Here is a 22901-nt window from a genome sequence, read left to right as displayed (position 1 = left end):
TAAATAATGAGCCTGTTTCTGGGTACTAAATGAGTCCCTGGTGCCTGAAAGAGTGAATGCATCTCCCAAAGTGCCCAACTTGTTACCCTGGAGTGACTTCAACACCAGGGAGAAGGGAGCTCATTATCAGGCAGGCAGCTATTTGCTTCCCCAGTCAGCATTATTTGGCTATAGAGGCAAGCCTATCATTAAGCAAACTATTTTTTGTTTGTGTTGATCAAATTCCCCTGTTACTTTTTTCCTTTCTGCTTTTGAACAAATTTTTACATTTTCTTCTTTTCTTTACTTTGGAGAGCTTGTGTTGTCTTCCTGACCTCCTTTTCATAGGACTGCTTCTCTGGGGTGGAAAGAGGATCTATCAAAATGTAAATGGACTCCAGCAGTGCTACTATGCAAGTCAATTCTTCATTTGATGACTGAACTCTTGGGCCTTTCAAAACTTTAAATGTTCAAAGCAAATTTGAGCTTTATCTTCTGTGTTTTAACAAAAGAAAATTAAAAATGAGAAAAAAAAGATGCATTCGCTCATAATTCTATTCCTTATTATGTACTTTCTAAAGCTCTCTATAGAGAATTTTCTATGGGAAGGGGACAGACCACATGATCCTTCTACTTTCCTGGAAATGAGGAAATTAAATTTAAAAGAGGTTCACATTATTTCAGTCTCCTCAGAAAGAGTGTCTGTGAGAAGATGGCCAAATCTCCTTGAAGCTTAATCTCTGTCAACCTTCATCAAAAAATGTCACCTAGAATGGTGTTCCATTTTGCCCAATAAGAAATACTGGTTCATAGCTTCCCAATAACAGTGTTAAGTTAGTTATTGAAACCTTAATTTAGTTTCAATTATAGAACTTGGTTTAAAAACGAAATTCATTGAGAAATGTTTGCTAATGACTTTCCCATCAAATTTTCCATCTACTTTCTATGACTGACATTTGTAAAAATAATCATCACTCAAAGGGAAATGGAAAGTTGTATGAAGTGCATGAGTAGATTACAACAGATTACATATGAAAAAAGTTACAAAGGATAAATGAGAAAAAGGATGATTAGTGAGAAATGAATTCCTAGGGAAAAAAGTAGATAAGCTACTCTTCATCTGGATAGCTGCTGTGCTCCATTCACAGTATGCTTCAATAAGACCCCACCACATTGGTGGACTCCTGGTGGTGGGAGAAATATAAGGGATAAGAGGGAGGAAAAAATCAAAAGAAGGAAATAAAGTGAGAATGATGATGCTTTTTCTTTGTTCTTGAAGAAGACCATGACATCAGGGGAAGTGATGCCATGACAAGCACATGAAGTGGATTTGAGTGAAGGGTCCTGTGCTAAGTCACCAGTCTTACTTTCTCCTCTAGAGCCACCTGAGTCCAGCAGCCAGATATGAATTAGGATGACTAGAGATGAATCTGGATTTGAGGGAATCAGGTTTAAGTGACTTGCCCAAGGTCACACAACTAGTGTCAGGTGTCTGAAAATGGCTTCCAACTCCCATCCTTCTAATTCCAAGGCCAGTACTCTATCAACTGTACTACCTAGTTGTACTTAGGAAATAAAGCATGAGAAGAGGAGTTCCAACCTTGGAAAGGACAGAAAAAAGAAAATAAGAAGAAGGTGGGGATAAAAATGAGTTAAAAGCAAAGGATGAGAATGAAAAGCAAAATGAGCAGAAAAGGGCAAAGTGGAAGAGAAAGAAGATAAATACAAGAAGAAAAAGTAAAAAAAAACAATAGAAGGGTAAGAAGAAGCAGAGATAGAAAGGGCAATGTAAGGGGAATTGTAAAGATCTTGCTACAGAAAGACATTTTTTGGGAGAAAGGGATGAATGAATTCTTACTCAAGGAGCCCTTATAACTAGAATTGAAATGATCATGGGATCATCATTTCAGAAGTGGATGGAACTTTTGATCTTGTCTAGTCAAGTTCTCTCCACTTACAGATGCTGAAACTATCATGAAATTACTTCCTTGAGTTCCCAGATGGTTACTAAATGATAGGACTCTGCTTCCTTTAATTCCTGCTATTTTTCCATATAATATAAAACATGTGAAGTGACATAAACATAAACTTGTCATTAATCATAAACATATACAAAACATGAATGTCTCAAATAAGACTTAATCAATGAACACTTAGATCAGGGCTGTCCAACCTTACTTTTAAAAAGTTTTATTGAAGCAATAGACAATATATTTTGATTTGTCACTTTAGTGAGTACTCTCTGGTAACTTGGCTTTGTTTACTCAAACATTTAGTAAACCCACAGAGGGCCACATAAAATCCCACTATGGGCTACAGGTTGCATTTTGGACAGTCCTGACTTATATTATGATGGATAAGATTCCATTTTTAGAATAAAAAGAAAACTGAAGCATACCATTTCCCCTCAAGAAATTTACTATTTAGAGTAAAAGGTAGAAATAATAGCAAAGTAACCAAGTAAATAGTTAACCTAAAATCAGCATCAGATAAATGGTACAGAATATAAAGATTACTGGATGGCAGAAGAAGATTACTGTGACCTTAAAGATGTAAGCTAGGAAATTTGGTCCCTGGAACAAGTACTTTGAAAGATGCCAGTTGATGGAAAAGCAGAGATTGTAGGGAGATGCTTCAGAGCTTAAAAATCAGAGACCCTTAGCTCTAGTGTTATACACTAATTACTTCTCAGCATAGACTGAGTTAGCCTGGCAAAGTTTAACAGAAATAAAAGATCTTGAAGGATGGGGAATAGTTGAATTGTCAGCTTTGTGCAGTCTACTGAATCCTGGATTAAAAAATGAGGAGAACTGGGCTCATATCCAGCTATTATAATTGCTTGCTACTGAACCTTGGGGAAATCTTATAACCTCTCTGAGCTTCAGCTGCCTTATCTATAAATTTAGAGTAGTGGCACATGTATTAAACACAGGAATTGTCTGTTGAAGGTTTCCTGTTCATATGTTGATATTATATAATCATATAGAGGACAGAGAGGACAAGATTCCAGGGGAAGAGAATTTGGCCTAAAATAGATAAGCAACCATCCAATAGCAAATTTTGGCTAAAGAGATATCGTTTGAAAAAAAATGAACTAGTAGATCTGATAAGGGATACATATAAAGACTGGTGAAAAACCACTATATCGTGAAACTATGCTACCTTTTTCACATCTATGTCTATCACTAGATAAAATTCTGGAATTATTTGGTGCCTGTTACCAATGACCCTGAAAAAGGGTCCTCTTTCTCATCCTTATATAACTTCCACTGAAACAAACAGTTCTCTTGACCCCAACCATCAAAATCATGCCAATGTAGTGTGCATAATCTCTCTTTTCAGTATCACTTGAGAAGAAAAGAAATTGAATTTTATCTTGGAGATGTCCATACTATGGAATAAATAGCATTTAAAAGAATGGATGGATCACATGAAAGATCAGTCAGTAAACCATTTCATGTAAGCATTATCAATACTGGAAATAACACATTTCTTTGCCTTTGCATACACCATGAAACCTTTTGATTATCTATAAGCTTAGCACCAGAATTTTTTTTATCTAATGATCGTTATCTGATTTATCTTTATCTGCTCCTAGATTGTCATTGTTTTCCCATTGGAAATTACTTTGTGTATGTAAATAAATCCACAAATAAATATATAAATAAATCCAGGACAGTGCCAAGATGACTGAGTGAAGCTAGCATGCTCCCAGAGCTTTTCTCTATGCAAAGTTAAATGAAGCCTCTGCACAGACATTAAAGCTACAGCTCCCACCAAAAAAAAAAAGACAAGAGTCAAAGAAATTTTCAGTGGTAGACATCATGGAGGATCTTCATGGAGGGTGTGTCTCTTTGGGGAAAAGGGAAAGTAAAGCCCATCTAGACTAGAGAGCAGGAAAACCAGCCAGAATCTTTTAACCACAATGCAGTCCAGGTTTTGACAGCTTGACAACAGCAGAGATTGCAGCAGCTATATAGCAAGCCAGCAGGGAAGTCCCCACCCTAAACAAAATTTGCATCTTGGGAACACTGTGGCAAAAGACAGGACTGGATTGGGAAAAAACCACTGCATAGGCAGAAACTGGACATAGAGAAGTAAACAGACCTCTGCAAAGATAATGACTGGACTGCATAATCAACATCTTGGTCAAGGACAAATCAGGGATCAGACCCTTTGGATTACAACAAAGAACTATTTACTACCCTGCAGAATTCAGCATATTTTGTCAGGGGAAAAGATGGATGTTCAATGAAAAAGAGGACTTCCAAAATTTCTTGATAAAAAGACCATAACTGAACAGAAAATTCAATCTCTAAATACAAGACTCAAGAAATGCATAAAAAGGTAAACAAACAAAACAAATGTTAGTCAAGATCATGAAATTGTATACAAACATTTAGGGTAAGATATAACACTTGTAATTCTTGAAAATTATATTTCTCTTAGGATAGTTAAGAATTGAATAAAATTAGGGGCAGCTAGGTGGCGCAGTGGATAGAGCACCGGCCCTAGAGTCAAGACTACCTGAATTCAAATCCAGCATAATTACCTAGCTGTGTGGCCTTGGGCAAACCACTTAACTCCATTTTCCTTGGAAAAAACCTAAAAAAAGTGAATATAATTCAAGAGATTGGATTTAGGGAATACAGATATGGTTAGTTTTTATCTTTCTATTGAAGAGGACCAAGATGACATCATTATGTTTGAGCCAAAAAAGCCCAAATGAAAAGCTAGGGTGTTTACTTTAAATTTATGTGTCTCACTTTCCCCAGAGCCAGTGTCTCTCATACCTTAAAATCAATTGTTAAATTCTTAAGAGCATCCTTCACAGTGTCCCAGTACTTAGAGCACTCAGAGACTCTATAGTTAATTTTATCAGCCTTGACTTTAGGGGCAGAGGGTGAGAATCTATTTAGAAGGATTGAACTTAATCCATACTTCAGTTAGCAAGGGTTTAAGTGCCATGGTTGGGGAGCTAAAGGAGAGAAGGGAATGTGAGAGACAGTATGCTTGGTGCGGGGGCAGTACAAATGGTTTATGAAATGATTTGGCTTGGCATGATGCTGTGACTCATTAGGATCATGTGTTCTTTTTAGGGTATTTGAAAAAGGGGTAAAATATAAAATTATTATAATTTGATGTATATTCCTAAAGAGAAATGTATTTCTAATGAGACAGAACAGGGGAGGGTTCTTAGTGATTCTGAGGTAATGTTGTTTATCAAGCTATAAAGCAATCAATCAATCAACCTGTGACTGTACTTTAATTGTACTTTCACTTTATCAAGCAATCAAGCATTAATCAACCTTTGATTGATTGTTCTTTGATTAAAGTACTTGATTGATAGAATTTCTATCCATAAACAACACAAGGTGAAGAGGCACAAAAATCTATTATACTAGAGGGAAAGAAAGGAGGGTATGAACACTGAGTAATTCTATTCAACAGATTTGGCCCAGAATGCATATAAGATACATTCTTACTTAAATTTAAAAATCTATCTTACTTTACAAGGAAGTGGGGTCTGGTGGAAAGGGGAAAGAAAAGGGAAGAAGGGATTCATAAAAGGGAGGGCAAAGATATAAGTGAAAATAAACAGAAAGTTAAAATTTAAAAGAAAAATTAAAAGGGAAAGGGAGTAAAACTTTGGTGAGGAGTACTAAGAGGAAAGGAAAGAGAAATTTTTAAATGGGGAAGGATAGCATGGAGAAATAGAAATCTTTTCTTTTAAAGTTATTTATATATTTATTTTAACAATTTTTCCCCTAATCTCATTTCCCTCCCCCCCACAGTCCACAGAAGATGGTTTACTGTTCGTTACATTGTTTCCATGCTATACATTGATCTAATTTGAATGTGATGAGAGAGAAATCATATCCTTAAGGAAGAAAAAAAGTATGAGTTAGCAAAATTAAATAATAAGATAATGGTTTTTTTCCCAAAATTGAAGGTAATAAATAGTCTTTGATCTTTGTTCAAAGTCCACAATTCATTCTCTGGATACAAATGGTATTCCCCATTGCAGACAGCCCAGAATTGTCCTTGGTTGTTACACTGATGAAATGAGCAACTCCATCAAGGTTGATCATCACCCCCATGGTGCTGTTAGGGTGTACAATGTTCTGGTTCTGCTCATCTCACTCAGCATCAGTTCATTCAGATTCTTCCAGGCTTGCCTGAATTCCCATCCCTCCTGATTTTTTTTAAGATTTTATTTATTTTGAGTTTTACAATTTTTCCCCTAATCTTGCTTCCCTTCCCCCATCCCCACCCCCCACAGAAGGCAGTCTGTTAGTCTTTGCATTGTTTCCATAGTATACATTGATCTAAGTTGAATGTGATGAGAGAGAAATCATATCCTTATGGAAGAAAAATAAAATATAAGAGATAACAAAATTACATAATAAGATGATGTTTTTTCCCCCTAAATTAAACTTAATAGTCTTCAGTCTTTTTATAAACTCCACCACTCTTTCTCTGGATACAGATGGTATTCTCCATCACAGAAAGCCCCAAATTGTCCCTGATTGTTTCACTGATGGAATAAGCAAGTCCATCAAAGTAGATCATCATCCACACACCTGCCATCAGGGTGTACAATATTTCTCTGGTTCTGCTCATCTTGCTCAGCAGTTCATGCAAATCCTTCCATGTTTCCCTAAATTCCCATCTCCTCTGGTTTCTAATAGAACAATAGTGTTCTGTGACATTAATATACCATAGTTTGTTAAGCCATTCCCACTAGTAGAGTTTTGCAAACTATGTCTTCCTGTAGCTCTTTCAGCTTCTCCTATAATATTTTGGATGCTACATATATATACATATATATGTATGTATATATATATGCATATATATATATATATATATATATATATGTGCAAACCTATTTAGTATTGAAATTACTTTATTGTCTATGATACATTTTAGGACCATATACAGTCCTTCCTTATCTCTTTTAATGGTATCTATTTTTGCAACTGCTTTGTCTGAGATAAGGACTGCAACCCCTGCTTTTTTCACTTTATGTGAAGCAAAATATATTTTGCTGCAAACTTTTACCTTTAGTCTATATGTGTCTCTCTGCTTCAAAGGAGTTTCTTGTATGTAGCATATTGTAGGATTCTGGTTTTTAATTCACTCTGCTATTCACTTACATTTTAAGGGAGAGTTCATCCCATTCACATTCAAAGTTATAATTATTAACTCTTTATTGCCCTCCATGCTATCTTCCCTCTGTTTTTATTCCCCCCCCCCCCCCTTTTTTTCTTTAACCATATTCCCTGGTATTTTATTTCTGAATACCAACACCTTCAGTGTGTTTACCCTCCTATATCACCCCTCCCCTTTTCCCCCCTTTTCCCTTTTCTCCTTCCTTCTTCCCTTCCTTCTGTTAGTTCTCCTTTTTTCTCCCCCTCCCCATCCCCCCTCCCTGTTTCCCCTTTTAATACTTGAAAGGTAAGATAAGTGTCTTAACTGAATGTGTGTAAGTTAACTTAAAGCCAAGGCTGATGAGATGAAGATTCAGGTGGTTCTCACTTCCTTCCTTCTTCCCTTCTATTCTCCTGATTTCTAATAGAACAATAGTGCTCCATCACATACATATACCACAGTTTATTAAGCCATTCCCCAGTTGCCTCACTTTCCAATTCTTTGCCACTACAAACAGAGCTGCTATGAATATTACTGTATGTAATGTTTTTACACTTTTTCATAATCTCTTCAGGGTATAGACCCAGTAAATAGGTCTATAGCAATAGCTGGATCAAACATTTTGGGTATAATTCCAAATTGCTCTCCAGAAGGATTGTGTGAGTTCACAGCTCCACCAATAATGCATTAGTGTCCCAGATTTCCCACATTTCTTCCGACACTAATGATTGTCCTTTCTGGTCATATTGGTCAATTTGAGAGGTGTAAGATGGTACCTCAGAGATGCTTTAATTTGTGTTTCTCTAATAAGTAGTGATTTAGAGCAATTTTTCATATTATTTTGGATTTCTTTGATTTCCTCATTGGTAATTTAACTTTGCATATCCTTTAGTTATTTGTCAGTGGGGGAAGGGGTTGTCTTTTAAAAAATTTGACACAGTTCTCTGTATATTATAGAAATGATTCCTCTGTCAAAAATACTAGTTATAAAACTTGTTTCCCAGTTTATAATATTTCTTTTGATCTTGGTTACAGTGGTTTTCTGTGTGAAAAAGCTTTTTAATTTAATGTAATCAAAATTATCTAGTTTGTTTTTAATGATGTTCTCCATCTCTTCCTTGGACATAAACTGTTTCCCTTTCCATAGACCTGAAAGGTAAATTACTCATTGATCTTCCAGTTTGCTTATCATGTTATTCTTTATGTCTAAATCCTGTATCCATTTTAATCTTATCTTGATATAGGGCATGAGGTGTTGATCTAATCCAAGTTTCTGCCATACTAACTTCCAATTTTCCCAATATTTTTTTATTGAAGAGAGAGCTTTTAATCCCAATAGCTGGACTCTTTGGGTTTATCAAACAGTAGATTATTATAATCATTTCCTCCTATTGCACCTAGTTTATTCCATTGATCTATGACTCTATTTCTTAGCCAATATTGGACAGTTTTAATGACTGATGCTTTATGATATAATTTTAGATCTGGTAAGGCTAAGTCATCTTCTTTTGCACATTTTCATTAAATCCCTAGACATTCTTGACTTTATTTCCCCCAAATGAATTTATTTAAATTTTTTCTAGCTCATTAAAGTGATTTTTTTTTGGAATTTTTATTGGTAGGGCACTACCAATCCAGGTACTTTAATTTTGTTAGATTTGTCATTTTTATTATATTAGCTCAACCTATTCATGAGCAGTTGATATTTGCCCAGTTATTTAAATCTAATTTTATTTTTGTGAGAAATGCTTTGTAATTATTTTCCAAAGGTTTCTGCATCTGCTTTGGCAGTTAGACTCCCAGGTATTTTAAATTGTCTGAAGTGCTTTGAATGGAATTTCTCCTTTTATCTCTTTCTGCTGCATCTTGCTATTCATATATCATAATGTTGAGGATTTGTTAGGGTTTATTTTATATCCTGTGACTTTGCTAAAGTTGCTAATTATTTTTAGGGGATTCTCTAGTTATATCATCATGTCATATGCAAAGAGTGAGAGTTTTGACACTTCCTTCCCAATTCTAATTCCTTCAGTTTCTTTTTCTTCTCTTATTGATGAAGCTGACATTTCTAATACAATATTGAATATTAGTGGTGATAATGAACATCCTTTCACCATTGATCTTAATGGGAATGCCTATAACTTCTCCCCATTGAATATAACTCTTGTTGATGTTTTCAGATAGATACTGCTTATCATTCTAAGGAACAATCCATTTATTCCTATGCTCTCTAGTGTTTTTAGTAGGATTGGGTGCTGTATCTTGTCAAAAGCCTTTTCAGCATCTATTGATATAATCATATAATTTCTAATAGGTTTGTTGTTGATATAATTAATTATACTAACAGTTTTCCTAATATTGAACCAGCCTTGCATTCCTGGGATAAATCCTACTTGGTCAAAATGTATTATCCTAGTGATAACTTGTTCTAATTGTTTTGCTAAGATTTTATTTAAGATTTTTGCATCTATATTCATCAGGGAGATAGGTCTATAATTTTCTTTCTCTGCTTTAACTCTTCTGGTTTAGGTATCAGCATCATAAGGGTGTCACAGAAAGAGTTAGGTAGAGTTCCATCTTCACCTATTTTTCCAAAGAGTTGCTATAGAATGGGAACCAATTATTCCTCAAGTGTTTGGTGAAATTCACTTCTGAATCCATCAGGCCTTGGAGATTTTTTCTTAGGGAGTTCAATGATGGCTTGTTGAATTTCTTTTTCTGAGATAGGGTTATTTAGGTATTTAGTCTCCTTTTCATTTAACCTGGGCAACTTATATTTTTGTAAATATTCATCCATTTCACTTCGATTGTCAGATTTATTGGCATAAATTTGGGAAAATAATTCTGAATTATTACTTTAATTTCCTCCTCACTCTTGGTGATTTCACTTTTTCATTTATGATACTAGCAATTTGGTTTTTATCTTTCCTTTTTTTAATAAAATTGACCAGAGGTTTCTCAATTTCATTGGTTTTTTCAATAAACCAATTCTTGCCTTTATTTTTTAATTCAATAGTTTTTTTTGCTTTAGATTTTTATTAATTTCTCCTTTCATTTTTAGAATTTCTAATTTGGTATTTAATTGGGGGTTTTGTAATTTGTTCTTTCTCTAATTTTTTTAGTTGCATATTTAGTTCATTGATTTCTTTATCTAATTTATTCATGTAAGTATTTAAAGATATAATATATCCCCTGACAGCCACCTTGAGTATATCCCATAGGTTTTGGTATGTTGTTTCATTACTGTCCTTATCTAAGATGAAATGATTAATTCTTTCTATAATTTGTTGTTTTTATCCACTCATTATTTGAAATGAGGTTATTCAGTTTCCAATTATTTCTTGGTCTATATCTCCCTACACCAACATTGCATATGATTTTTATTGCATTATGATCTGAGAAAGATGTATTCACTATTTCTGCCTTTCTGTAACTGATTATTAGGTTTTTGTGCCCTGGTACATGGTCAATTTTTGTAGAAGTGCCATGCACTGTGGAGACAAAGGTATATTCCTTTCTATACCCATTCAATTTCCTCCATAGGTCTATCATACCTAGGTTTTCTAACAATCTATTTACCTCCTTAACTTCTTTCTTGTTTATTTTATGACTCAATTTATCTAAATCTGAGCGTGGGAAGTTGAGGTCTCCCACTAGTGGAGTTTTTCTGTCTATATTTTCCTGTAGTTATTTAAGCTTCTACTCTACAAATTTGTATGCTATCCCATTGGGTACATACATATTCAGTATCAAAATCACATTATTGTCTATGGTACCTTTTTGGAGGATATAGTTTTCTTCCTTATCTATTTTTAACGAGATCTATTTTTGCAGTTAAGGATTGTAATCTCTGAAAAAAATATATGTTACTCCAATCTTTTACTTTTACTCAATATGTATCTCTCTGCTTTAAATGAGTTTCTTGCAAGCAGCATATTGTGGGATTCTGGTTTTTAATCCACTCTGCTATTTGCTTATGTTTTATGGAAAAGTTCATCTCATTCACATTCAAAGTTATAATTACTATATCTTTATTGCCCTCCATGCTATCCTCCCTTTGTATTTTTTCCCTTTTTCATTTCATCCATATTCCCCTGTATTTTGTTTCTGAATATTGCCACCTTCAGTATATTTACCCTCCTATATCAACCCCTCCTTCCTCTTCTTTCCTCTTTCCCTTTTTCCCCTCCCTCCTTCACTTAATTCCCCTTTTTTCTCCCCCTTCCTGTCCCTCCCTGCCTTTTTCCCCCTGAAGGTTAAGATAAGTTTCTTAACTTAACTGATTGTGTGTAAGTTAACTTTAAGCCAAGTCTGATGAGAAGAAGATTCAGGTGGTTCTAACATCCTCCATTCCCCCCTTCTATCTTTTGTACCTCTTAATATAATGTGATTGCCTCATTCAAACTCCTCCATCCTCCCATCTCCTTATTGTCCCTCTTTTTAAGGAAATATCATTTTTAAATCATTCTATCTGAGTCACAGAAAAGTCATGAGTGTCCATCACTTCTGTATATTTTCACTATTAGAGTTACAATTCTCAAGATTTATTAGAGTCTTTCTCCCAGATAGGGATACAGTCAGTTTCATCTTATTGAATAGCAGCTTTTTTTCTTTACCTTTCTTTTTTAACCTTTTCATGTGTCTCTTGGGTGTCTTGTTTAAGATTCAAATTTTCTATTTAGCTCTGGTCTTTTCATCAGGAAATTTTGGAATTCTCCAATTTTGTTAAATATCTATCTTTTCCTCTGGAAGAGAAGGCTCAGTTTTGATGGAGAGTGCAATTTTGGCTGCATTTCAAGCTCCCCTACTCTTCAAAATATCTCATTCTAGGGCCTTCAATCCCTTAATGTTGATGGAGCCAGGTCCTGCATACTCCTCACTGTGACTTCTTTGTATTTAAATTTTTTCTTTCTGGCTGCTTGCAGGATTTTCTCTTTTATTTGATAGTTCTGTTATTTGGCCACATTTCTTGGTGTTTTCATTTTAGGATCTCTTTCTGGAGAGGATCAATATATTCTTTCAATAACAATTTTGCCCTCTGGTTCCATGATATCAGGAAAGTTTTCGATCACTAAATCCTCTAATATTAAGTCCAGGATTTTTTCTCTTTAATGTTTTCAGGAAGGCCTGTAATTCTCAGGTTGTCCCCTCTCCATTGGTTCTCCAAGTCAGTGGTTTTGCTGATGTGGTATTTTACATTTTCTTCTACTTTTTTGATCTTTTTTTTTTGTTAAACAGACTCATGAAGGCATTAGTTTCCAGAGATTCCATTCTTTTTTTAAGAGAGAAATTTTCTTCATTTCCCTTTTGTAACTCCTTTTCCAAGTGATCAATTCTATTTTTGAAGGAGTTTTCCATTTGCCCAATTGATGATTTGAAAGGATTATTTTCTTTTTGCATTTGCTCAATTGAGGATTTGAGAGAATTATTTTCTTTTTGTATTTGCCAATTGTATTTTCCAATGTTTTGTTTTCTAGTTGCAATATGTTAATTTTCTCTTGAGTTTCTTTTCCCAACTTTTTAAATTGATTTATAAACTCTTTCCTGATTTCTTCAAGAATGTCTTTCTGGGCTGGAGACCAATTTATATTTTCCTCAGAAGTGCTATATCTCTCTGAATTAGAATCTGGTTCTTCTAAGTATTTCTCCATTGGTCCCTCTTCTTGCTGGTTTTCCTTCATTTTTCTAGGATCTTCTGTTGAGGGAGATGCTGAATCTCAGAGGTTTGCTTTTGAAAACCCTAGAGGCTTTGTTCACTTGCTTTAGTAATTCCAAGGGATGACCAGTAGGGGTTTCTGGTTGCTTTCTCTGGAGTGACTGAAGCTTTCTCCCAATACTGGATGGTATGAGGAGGAGGTAAGGAGGGAGTTAGGAGGGGCAGCAGGGTTTGAGTTGACTTTGGACAATGGGCTGGGCCCTGGGGGAGGAAGCCAGTCTCTGTAGTCCACACCTGAGCCTGGCAGGGGTGGAGGTGGGGGAATGACTACATTTGTTCCTCCTGTAAGAATGCTTTGCTAAATGTATGGAGCTCAGGTCCCACACCCAGCTGGACAGTTTTCAGGTGTGCAGACCTCCCCTCCCCCCTGGTCAAAGACTCCATGGCTAAAACTGGTTAAGCCTCTGCAGCTGAGGCTGGTCCTCTGGCTTCCCCCAGCTGCCAAACCTGCTCCTTCCTTCTGGTCTCCATTCCTGGTTCACCCACAGTTCCCTGAGACAGACCTTCTTGGTAGATGTTATTCTTGTAGCTTCTTTTTCTGTGTTTTGTTGATGGAGTTTCTGTTAAGAGGTTTCTTTCATGTTATTTTTGAGAAGACACCAGGAGCTCTTAACATAGCGTCTGTCTTTGCTCTGCCATCTTGCCTGGAAGTCTCATATTAATGTATTGTTGCTGGAGTTATGAACTGATTTAAACATCCTGGAGAGCAATATGTAACTATTCCCAAAGAGTATGAATACTGATTATAAACTTTGACCCATCCATTGTAATACTAGGCTGCTATTCAGAAGAAATCATATAAAATGGGAAAAGTACTACATGTTCCAAAATATTCAGAGCAGCTCTCTTTCTAGTGGCAAAGAATTGGAATTTGAGAGGATGACCATCAATTGGGGAATGGCTGAACAAATTGTAGTTTATGAATATTATAGAATATTATTGTTCCATAAGAAACCATGAATGGTTGGACTCTACAGAAGCAAGGAATGAATTACAGGAACTGATGCTGAGCAAAAAGAGCAGAACCTAGAGAACATTGTGCGAAACAACAAACAACATTATGAGTTGATCAACCATTATATATGCACTTTTCCCAGCAGTTCAGAGAACTGGGACAACCCTAGGAGACTATGGACAATGCTATCCACAATCAGAGAAAGAAAAACAAAATAAAACAAACAAAAAATATCTTATAGAACTTGAATGAACACTACATTTCCTTTTTTTTTTAGTTTTTTTAAGGCAGTGGGGTTAAGTGGCTTGCCCAAGGCCACACAGCTAGGTAATTATTAAGTGTCTGAGGCTGGATTTGAACTCAGGTACTCCTGACTCCAAGGCCAGTGCTCTATCTACTGTACCACCTAGCCGCCCGTACATTTACTTTTTAAAAATTTATCTTATGGGGGAAGCTGGTGGTACAGTGGATAGGGTACTGACTCTGGAGTCAGGAACACCTGAGTTCAAATCTGGACTCAGACACTTCAAAATTGTGTGATTTTGGGCAAGTCACTTAACCCCATTGCCTTAAATAAATAAAATTGTTCTTAAAAATTCTCTTATGTATTTCTTTCTTATCATGAATTTCTTTCTTTTCCCTTAATCCTAATTCCTCATATTGAAAGTGACTATTCTGTAAACATGTTAAACACAATATTCCTCTGACTGTTCACCGCTGAGAGAAGGAGTGTGGGAAGGGAGGGTAGAAGGAAATTATGTAATTTAAAAATTTGCATATGCATATGGATGAATGTTGAAAAGCATTCATAATATGTAAAATTGGAAAAATAAAATATCAATTCATAAAAAAATAAATATATACACACATGTATACAGTTAGTTCTCACTTTATATAATGACCCTTCCACAGACCTCTACATAAACTTTCTTATATAACATTACTTTGTCTTTATCTTGTTAATAACAAAATCTACACAAAATATCATCTTTACATAAGTCATAAAAGTACTAAAATGTAGACATATTACTCTACCATAATAATTTACATAATTATAAAATGAAAACTAAAATTAATGATAACATATGCAAGTAAAGGTAAGATAGTTATATAGTATGCTGACTCCTCCCCAGCAACTGCACCTAGACTTTATCACTGGCAGGTGGAAGTGCCACTTATTTATGAAGTTATCAAGAGATGTTTGGACAATGACCCTTCTTCTCTGCATATATCAAATGAAAGCAGACAATATTATCTTTCAGAATTCTTTCCTTAAAGTCAAATTTGCATAATGTAAATTTATATGAAGCTAGAACTGTCTGTATATAAATATTCATACAGAATTATGTAAGCATGCATGTTGTATATATGAGTATACATACATCATCTGTGTATATATAAATATGTACATATATAAGCATACAAATATCCTGTCAAGTGAATATAAGTTTCTTGAAGTTTCAACTAACATTCTCCCTTCTCTAGGAAGCCTTTGCAAATTCTGCTTAATTCTAGCTTTCCTTCCTTCTATTTTTTGGGGGTGTACAATTCTCTTTGTATTTCTTTGTTTACCTGTTATCTCCAATTAGATTGCAAGCTCCTTGAAGGTAAGGATTGTCTTTGACTCTTTTGATTCTCCTGTGCTTGACAAATAATAGAAGTTTAATAAATGTTTATTGATCAGTTGAAGGAAGGAAGGATTTATTTTGGATTTGGTTTTGAACTCCATGACTTGCATATTCTAGGAACCTAATGAATGCTGGTGGAATAAATAGATGGGGGAACTAGCTTTTGAATTACTGTGACTATGCCATAATGATAGTGTTCCCCTATCTGACCTGATAGGAATCAGTCAAAAACATATACAGCCTTTACTTGTACCAGACATTTTGCTCATACTATGAAAACATTAAAAGCAGAAAGAATGGCAGTCCTTGCCCTCAAACAACTTACATTCTAATGACAGAATACACTACATTCAAGAGAACTGACGAGGTTAATGGACAAAGGTACCTGACTAGAGATCTCAGAGGAGAAAGTTTGAACTGAGCTTATTTTAGAATGGAAAGATGCATGACTGATTTGGATACTGTTCTTAAATGAAGGGTCTGGAAGGAGGGATAATTTCATAAGGAGAGGTAGCAGGGTATTTCTAATGTGTGAATTCTAGGACAGGAGTCAAGAATGAAAAAATTTCTCATAAGGGAAAAGTATATTTTTGCAAGGTTTTAACAAGACTTTCTTCTTATTGTTTTTGTTCTTTGCCTACATGTTTATATAGCTTTAAGATACCCAGTCTAGAAATCTTTGAGAAAAATTTCATTTTATTCCACTGGTCCACTGTTGGGATTCACTTTTCTTAAACTTTTCCCAGTAAATAAAGCCCTACTTCACAATGTTCTTTGAGAGGAATCTATGCATTCCTTAGCTTCCCCACTACCAACCCACTCCAATAGAAAGCATTCCCTTCAGAGTTAATCACAGCATGATATTTAAGTTGGCATCTCTTATCAGGCATTGTGATAACTTATGCCATTCATTTCAATGAGACCTTTTCAACCTTAATATCAATTCCTGTGATACATAGAGTACAGCCTTAAAACTTAATTACCACGATGTTTCAAATGGTAGTCCTGATGGACAGCTTCAAGCATCTTGCTCTAACAGCATTAGGCAGATCCTGTTATACTGATACAAAAGATTGAAGGCTATTCTATCACACCATTACCTTCATTATAATGTGAGGGTGTAACCCCCATTTCTCAGACTCTCCTGGCCATAAGACATCTACATCTAAGGGGATTGTCTGTCTTTTAGTCTATGTTATTTCGCTTTGTGTGGAAATCAGTAAAATGCAAAACAACTGAAAAGAAATCTATGGAGATCGAAAGATATCATCAAGGTGTTTTCAGTATGTATCATACCATTTGGTATTCTCACATTGACATGCTCACATTGGGATAAGAAGGACAGACAAATTCCCAGAAGCAGAGACATGACATTTATCCATTCATTCAGCAAATATTCACTATGTACCTAAGAGATGAGCCCTGAACTGCCATGTTGATTTCAGGTTAAATTCATCTAGTAGAACATTTTGAATCAGCATGATTCATGCTGATAGATGATGATCATGCATAGAATATCAGACTTGGAGTCAGGAAGACCTGGGTTCAAACTTCACACCTCACATGAGCTATTTGACCACAGGCAAAATCACTGTATTCCTTTGAGGCTCTGAGAAGTCTCTAAGACTATACATTTTAGACATGTTTCAGTCTCCTGCTGGAGAAAGCTCCTGGAGTGAAAGTTCCCATAGAAAGGATAGCATAGATCCTTAACATACAGGTGATACAGTTACAAACTGGAGGCAGGAATACTTAAGTTTAGATCCAGCCATACACATTTATTAGCCTGGTGACCCTGGATGAATCCCTTAATCCCTGTTTACCTCCATTTTTGCATGTATAAAATGGGGCTGGTGATAATCACACCTACCTCTCAGGGTTGTTGTGTTTCCCAAATGAGATAATTGTAAAACATCATACCTGAGATATAGTAAGTTTTAATATAAATAATAGTTATTATTTTTATTACTATTAATAAATGACTAAGCAGTATGACTAAAGCTTAAACATCTTGTTAGACTAAGAAAGACTAAGTCTAATACAAGTTTCATCTTTACCTACACTTATAAACTAAAAGGTTATTGTATTATTGACCCAAATTTCTAACTTTGTTAAGCCATATGTCAGAGGAGGTATATCTTATTTGGATATTTCTTATTTGGAGATACCTGAACCTTTGACCTCAAATGACCATTATCATGGCTACTCATGATTGGAGCTTCCATAGCCCCATACTTGTATGGAGAAAAAGAGGAACACTGTCAACATTTGTCTTCCACAGAACTACAGAAGCCCCTTCTGTTGAATGTAAAGTACATCTATAAAGAAAAAAAAATTATTTTTCTTCTTTGAATTTACCATAAACCACAATGAAAACTCTGGAATTAGAACTTAGATCTTTCCTATCCCCTCCATCTTCAAGTATACATACATTGGCATTTTCTAAAATATAATACCTCAGAGGATCTAATTAATATAAAAATCAATTTATCCATAAGCCAAGAATATGTGACATGGAAAGTGGATAACATCAAGAACAAGATTACTCTTCTTAGACTTACATTTTGGTTCTTAAATATATTTGAAAGTATTTTAGGAGCCACAACCAATAAACATGAGAAACACTCTTGCCTAAGGTGAAATAAAACCCTGATATCCATCTTCCTTTAAGGTTTCAGAGCAATTGATTCCCAAATAAAGGAAAGACATGTAATAACTGGTTTTCAAGAAATTAAAAAAATGTTCAGTAAAACTTGTATTTCTCAGAATATTAAATCCAGTACAACTCTAAAGTAGTGATTAAGACTAATAATCATTCTTTAATATCAGTTGGGAGGAAGAAACATGTTGGAATGGATGAGAAATGTATAAATCATCTGAAGAAATTCTAAACCAACAACTTTCATTTTTCAAAGACAGAGATTAAACTCACAAAGCTAATACTGTTTCTACAAGGTCCTTTAACTGTCAGTCTCATATGGGGATAGTGTACCCTTCAAAGTTAGCATTTTCCTTCTCAGCTTGACTAATATATAATAGTTATCTTCTAGACATGAAATATTAAACTTGTTTATCTTAGAGTTGCAAATTTATCATTCTTCTATGAAACTTGTTCAAAAAATCCTTATGAAAATTCATAAATTCACTTTTTAATTTTTTTCATAAATTCACTTTTCAATGTTGATTGTGTGGATAATTGCATTTGTTTTCTAACTTCCCTTCACTCTAGTTAGGCTTTCCCATCAACCAATTCATCCTTATACTCTACAAAATATTTCTTAAAATATTTCTTTGGGGATGTAAAATTCCAAATACTATCAATTGCTCCTAATACCAACATAATAGGGGGCAGCAATGAATAGAGGACTAGGTCTTAAGACAGGAAGACTCATTTTCATATATTCAAACCTGGCCCTTGACACTTACTATCTGTATGTCTCTGGGCAAGTCACTTTAGCCTGGTTTGTATCTATTTCTTCATCTGTAAAAATGAGCAAAAGAAGGAAATGCCAGGGTGCCTAGGTGATGCAGTGTATAGAGCACCAGCCCTGGAGTCAGGAGTACCTGAAATCAAATCTGGCCTCAGACACTTAATAATTACCTAGCTGTGTGGCCTTGGGAAAGCCACTTAACCCCATTTGCCTTGCAAAAACCTTAAAAAAGGGAAGGAAATGGTAAACCATTCTAGTATCATTTCCAACAAAATTCCAAATAAAGAATTCTTCCATATTCTTCCATAAGGAGTCAGACAGGACTAAAATTAGTGAATATCAATATAATGAAGTCCAGGAATTATAGGCCTTCTGTTTATACCTCTGACAAATGTCTATAATACTATTTCATTAAAGGGATATATCAATCTCCCTTTATCTTTCTCAGGGTGCCCCTGTTGAGTGGGTTCACAAGGATTCTTCCTATATAGTATAGCAGTTACTCTGGAATTGCCAACACAAGTCTCATATTACTTTCTTTTTAATTTTTTTTAAAATTTAATTACACATTACTAAAATATTCTTGTTTAAGAATAAATATAATATCCCCTCCCCCATAAAAAATTTCATGAGAAATAAAGTGAAAGAAAGAGAAAAAAATGTGTTTCAGTCTGTGTTCTGATACCATCAGCTCTGTCTAGAGTGGATCACATTCTTTATCATAAGTCCAACATAGAAGTTACTTCCATATTTTTCCACAGTTGCTGTTGCTGAGTGTAATTCCCTCCCTCCATTCCTCCCCACTAGCATCTGTTATATTCTCTCTCTCCTTTAACTCTGTCCCTCTTCAAAATGTGCTGTGGGGCAGCCAAGTGGCACAGTGTTCAGAGCACCGGCCCTAGGGTCAAGAGGCTCCAAGCCCACATCCCACCCCTGAGGCCCAACAATCCACCAGCCCCATGGTCCCAGGCAAGGCCACCCATCCTCCCACCACCTTGCAAAAATATAAAGGAAAATGTTATTATTATGTTATTATTAAATATCATTATTATAACTGACTATCCTCTCCTATAATACACCCTCTTCTCTATCATCCACATCACCCCTCCCCTCCCCTGGACCCCCTTCTTTCCTTTTTCTTCTAGATGTCTATACCCTATTGAGTTTGTGTGTGCTGTTTCCTCTGTAAGCCGTTTCCAATGAGAATGAAGGCTCCCTCATTCCCCCTAGCCTTACCCCCTTCCATACCATTGCAAAAGCTACATGAAATATCTTAGCCTATTACACCTCTCTCTCTCCCTCTTACTCCCAGTACATTTTCCTTTCACCCATTGACTCCATTTTTGCAATATATCATATCTTCAAATTCAGCTCTCTCTCCTGCGTCTCATTTATAAAAGCTCCTTCTACATACTGTATTATATAAGACATTTGATATAAGTATTATCAGTATCATTTTCCATGCAGGAATACATACAATATATCATCATTAAGTCCCTCATAATTTACCCTTCTTGTCCAATCAGTCTATGATTCACCTGAGTCCTGTACTTGAAGATCAAACTTTCTGTTCATTTCTAGACATTTCAACAGGAACATTTGAAATTTGCCTGTCTCATCGAAAGTCCATCTTTCCCCCTGGAAGATGTTCAGTTTTTCTGGGTAGTTGATTCTTGGTTGGATTCCTAGCTCTTTTGTCTTCCAGAATATTATATTCCAAGTCCTATGAGCCCTTAATGTAGATGCTGCTAAATCCTGGTTAATCCTGATTGTAGTTACATGATATTTGAATTGTTTCCTTCTGGCTGCTTTGTAATATTTTCTCTTTGACTTGGGAATTCTGGAAGTTAGATATAATTTTCCTTGGGGGTTATTTTTTTGTGGATCTCTTTCTGGAGGAGCTTGATGGATTCTCTCAATTTCTATTTTACCCTGTTCTTTTGGGATATCAGGGCAATTTTCCTGTAGAAATTCTTTTAAAATGAGGTCAAGACTCCTTTCCTGATCATGACTTTCAGGTAGCCCAATATTTTTTAAATTATCTTTCCTGGATATGTTTTCCATATCAGAAATTTTTCAATGAGATATGTCACATTTTCTTCTAGTTTTTCATTATTTTGGTGTTGAACTATTGTGTCTTGATTTCTTGAAAAGTCATCAGCTTCCTTTAGCTCCAGGCTACATCTACATACTTTCCTCAGAGAGCTTTTTTAACTCCTTTTCCATCTGGCCAATTCTGCTTTTTAAAGCATTCTTCTCCTCAATAACTTTTTGAATGGTTTTATCCATTTTACCTAAACTGGTTTTTAATGATAATGTCTTCAGAATTTTATTTTTGGATCTCCTTGACTAAGCTGCTGACTCTATTTTCATGTTTTACCTGCATCTCTCTCATTCTTTTCACAATTGTTCTTCTACTACCCTTACCTGATGTTCAAAATATTTTTGAACTCTATCATAGCCTGAGCCCAACTTCTAAATTTCTTGGAGTGTTTGAATGAAGAAACCTAGACTTTCTCATCTTTGGACTGTCAATTTTGGTCTTTCATGGAACCATGTGGTCAGGTTCCTTTGTTTTCTGCTTACTCATTTTCCTACTCTGTGCTTTTTTCAAAGAAATTCTAAGAGATAATGGGAAAATATATAGATTTTTTAGCCAAAGGCCTCTATAGAAGGCTGGAAAATCCAAATCTGCTGGAGCACAGGGAAATTTTGTGACTTGCCAAAGTCAGAACATGAGTCACAAAAAATTATGTGACTTGTCCAAATGAGATATTGAATCACAGGAAAGAAATAGTGACTTGCCCAAGGTCACAAATCTCAGAAGAAATTGAGGTAATAATTTAATTCAGATATGGTTGGCTCCAAGACCATTATACTGTATACTAAACTAACCATTCACAAAGTATGACCTGGAGATGCAGAAGGACCCTGAAGATGCTATTAGGAGATTCATAATATCAAGACTATTTTCCCAAAAATTCGAACACATTTTAATTTCTAATAAAATAAATATTAGAGAAAAAGGAAATCAATGAATGAGGCATGCAACTAAAAAATTAGAGAAAGGAAAAATTAAAAATTCCCAACTAAATGCTATATTAGAAATTCTAAAAATTAGAGGAGAAATTATTAAATAGAAAGCAAGAAAACAATTGAACTAATAAATAAAACCAATAGCTGATTTTATTAAAAAACCAATAAATTGATAAACATCTGGTCAAATTTCATTAAAAAACAAAGAAAACCAAATTACTAGTATCATAAATGAAAAAAGGTGAACTCACCACCACTGAAAACAAAACTAAAGTAATATTTCAGAATTATTTTACCCAACTTTATGCCAATAAATTTGATAATCTATGTGAAATGGATGAATATTTACAAAAATATGTTATCCAGGTTAAATGAAGATGAAATTAAATACCAAAATAACATTATCTCAGAAAAAGAAATTCATCAAGCTATCATTGTACTCCCTAAGAAAAAATCTCCAGGGTTAGATGAATCCACAAGTGAATTCTATCAAAACTTTAATTAAAAATTGGTTCCAATTCTATATAAACTCTTTGGAAAAATAGATAAAGATGGAAGAGAAGAATAACACCTTGCAACAAAAAAAAAACAAATCCTTGGAAAATACAATTGAATAAATGCAAAAAGAAAATAATTCTATTAAAACCTCAATTGGTCAAACAGAACTCTTTCAAAAATAGAATTGACCAATTTGAAAAGGAGTTGCAAAAAGTAAATGAAGAAAATTCTTCTTTTAAAAAAATAATGGAGTTTGTGGAAACTAATGATTTCATGAGACAACAAAAATCTTTTAAACAAAATCAAAAATTGGGAAAAATAGAAGAAAATATAAAATACCTCATCAGCAAATCTACTGGCCTAGAGAATAGGAGTAGGAGGGGCAACTTAAGAATTATTAGTCTCTGAAAATACTGAAAGGAAAAAAAAAGCTAGACTTAATATTAAAGGATTTAGTGAGGGGAAAATTGTCCTGACATCATAGAACCTGAGGGAAAAATAGTTAT

The sequence above is a fragment of the Macrotis lagotis genome, chromosome 3 (assembly GCF_037893015.1).
Source record: "Macrotis lagotis isolate mMagLag1 chromosome 3, bilby.v1.9.chrom.fasta, whole genome shotgun sequence".
NCBI classification, from domain to species: domain Eukaryota; kingdom Metazoa; phylum Chordata; class Mammalia; order Peramelemorphia; family Peramelidae; genus Macrotis; species Macrotis lagotis.
The sequence above is the reverse complement of the archived record's forward strand: the minus strand, read 5'-3'. Positions refer to the sequence as shown.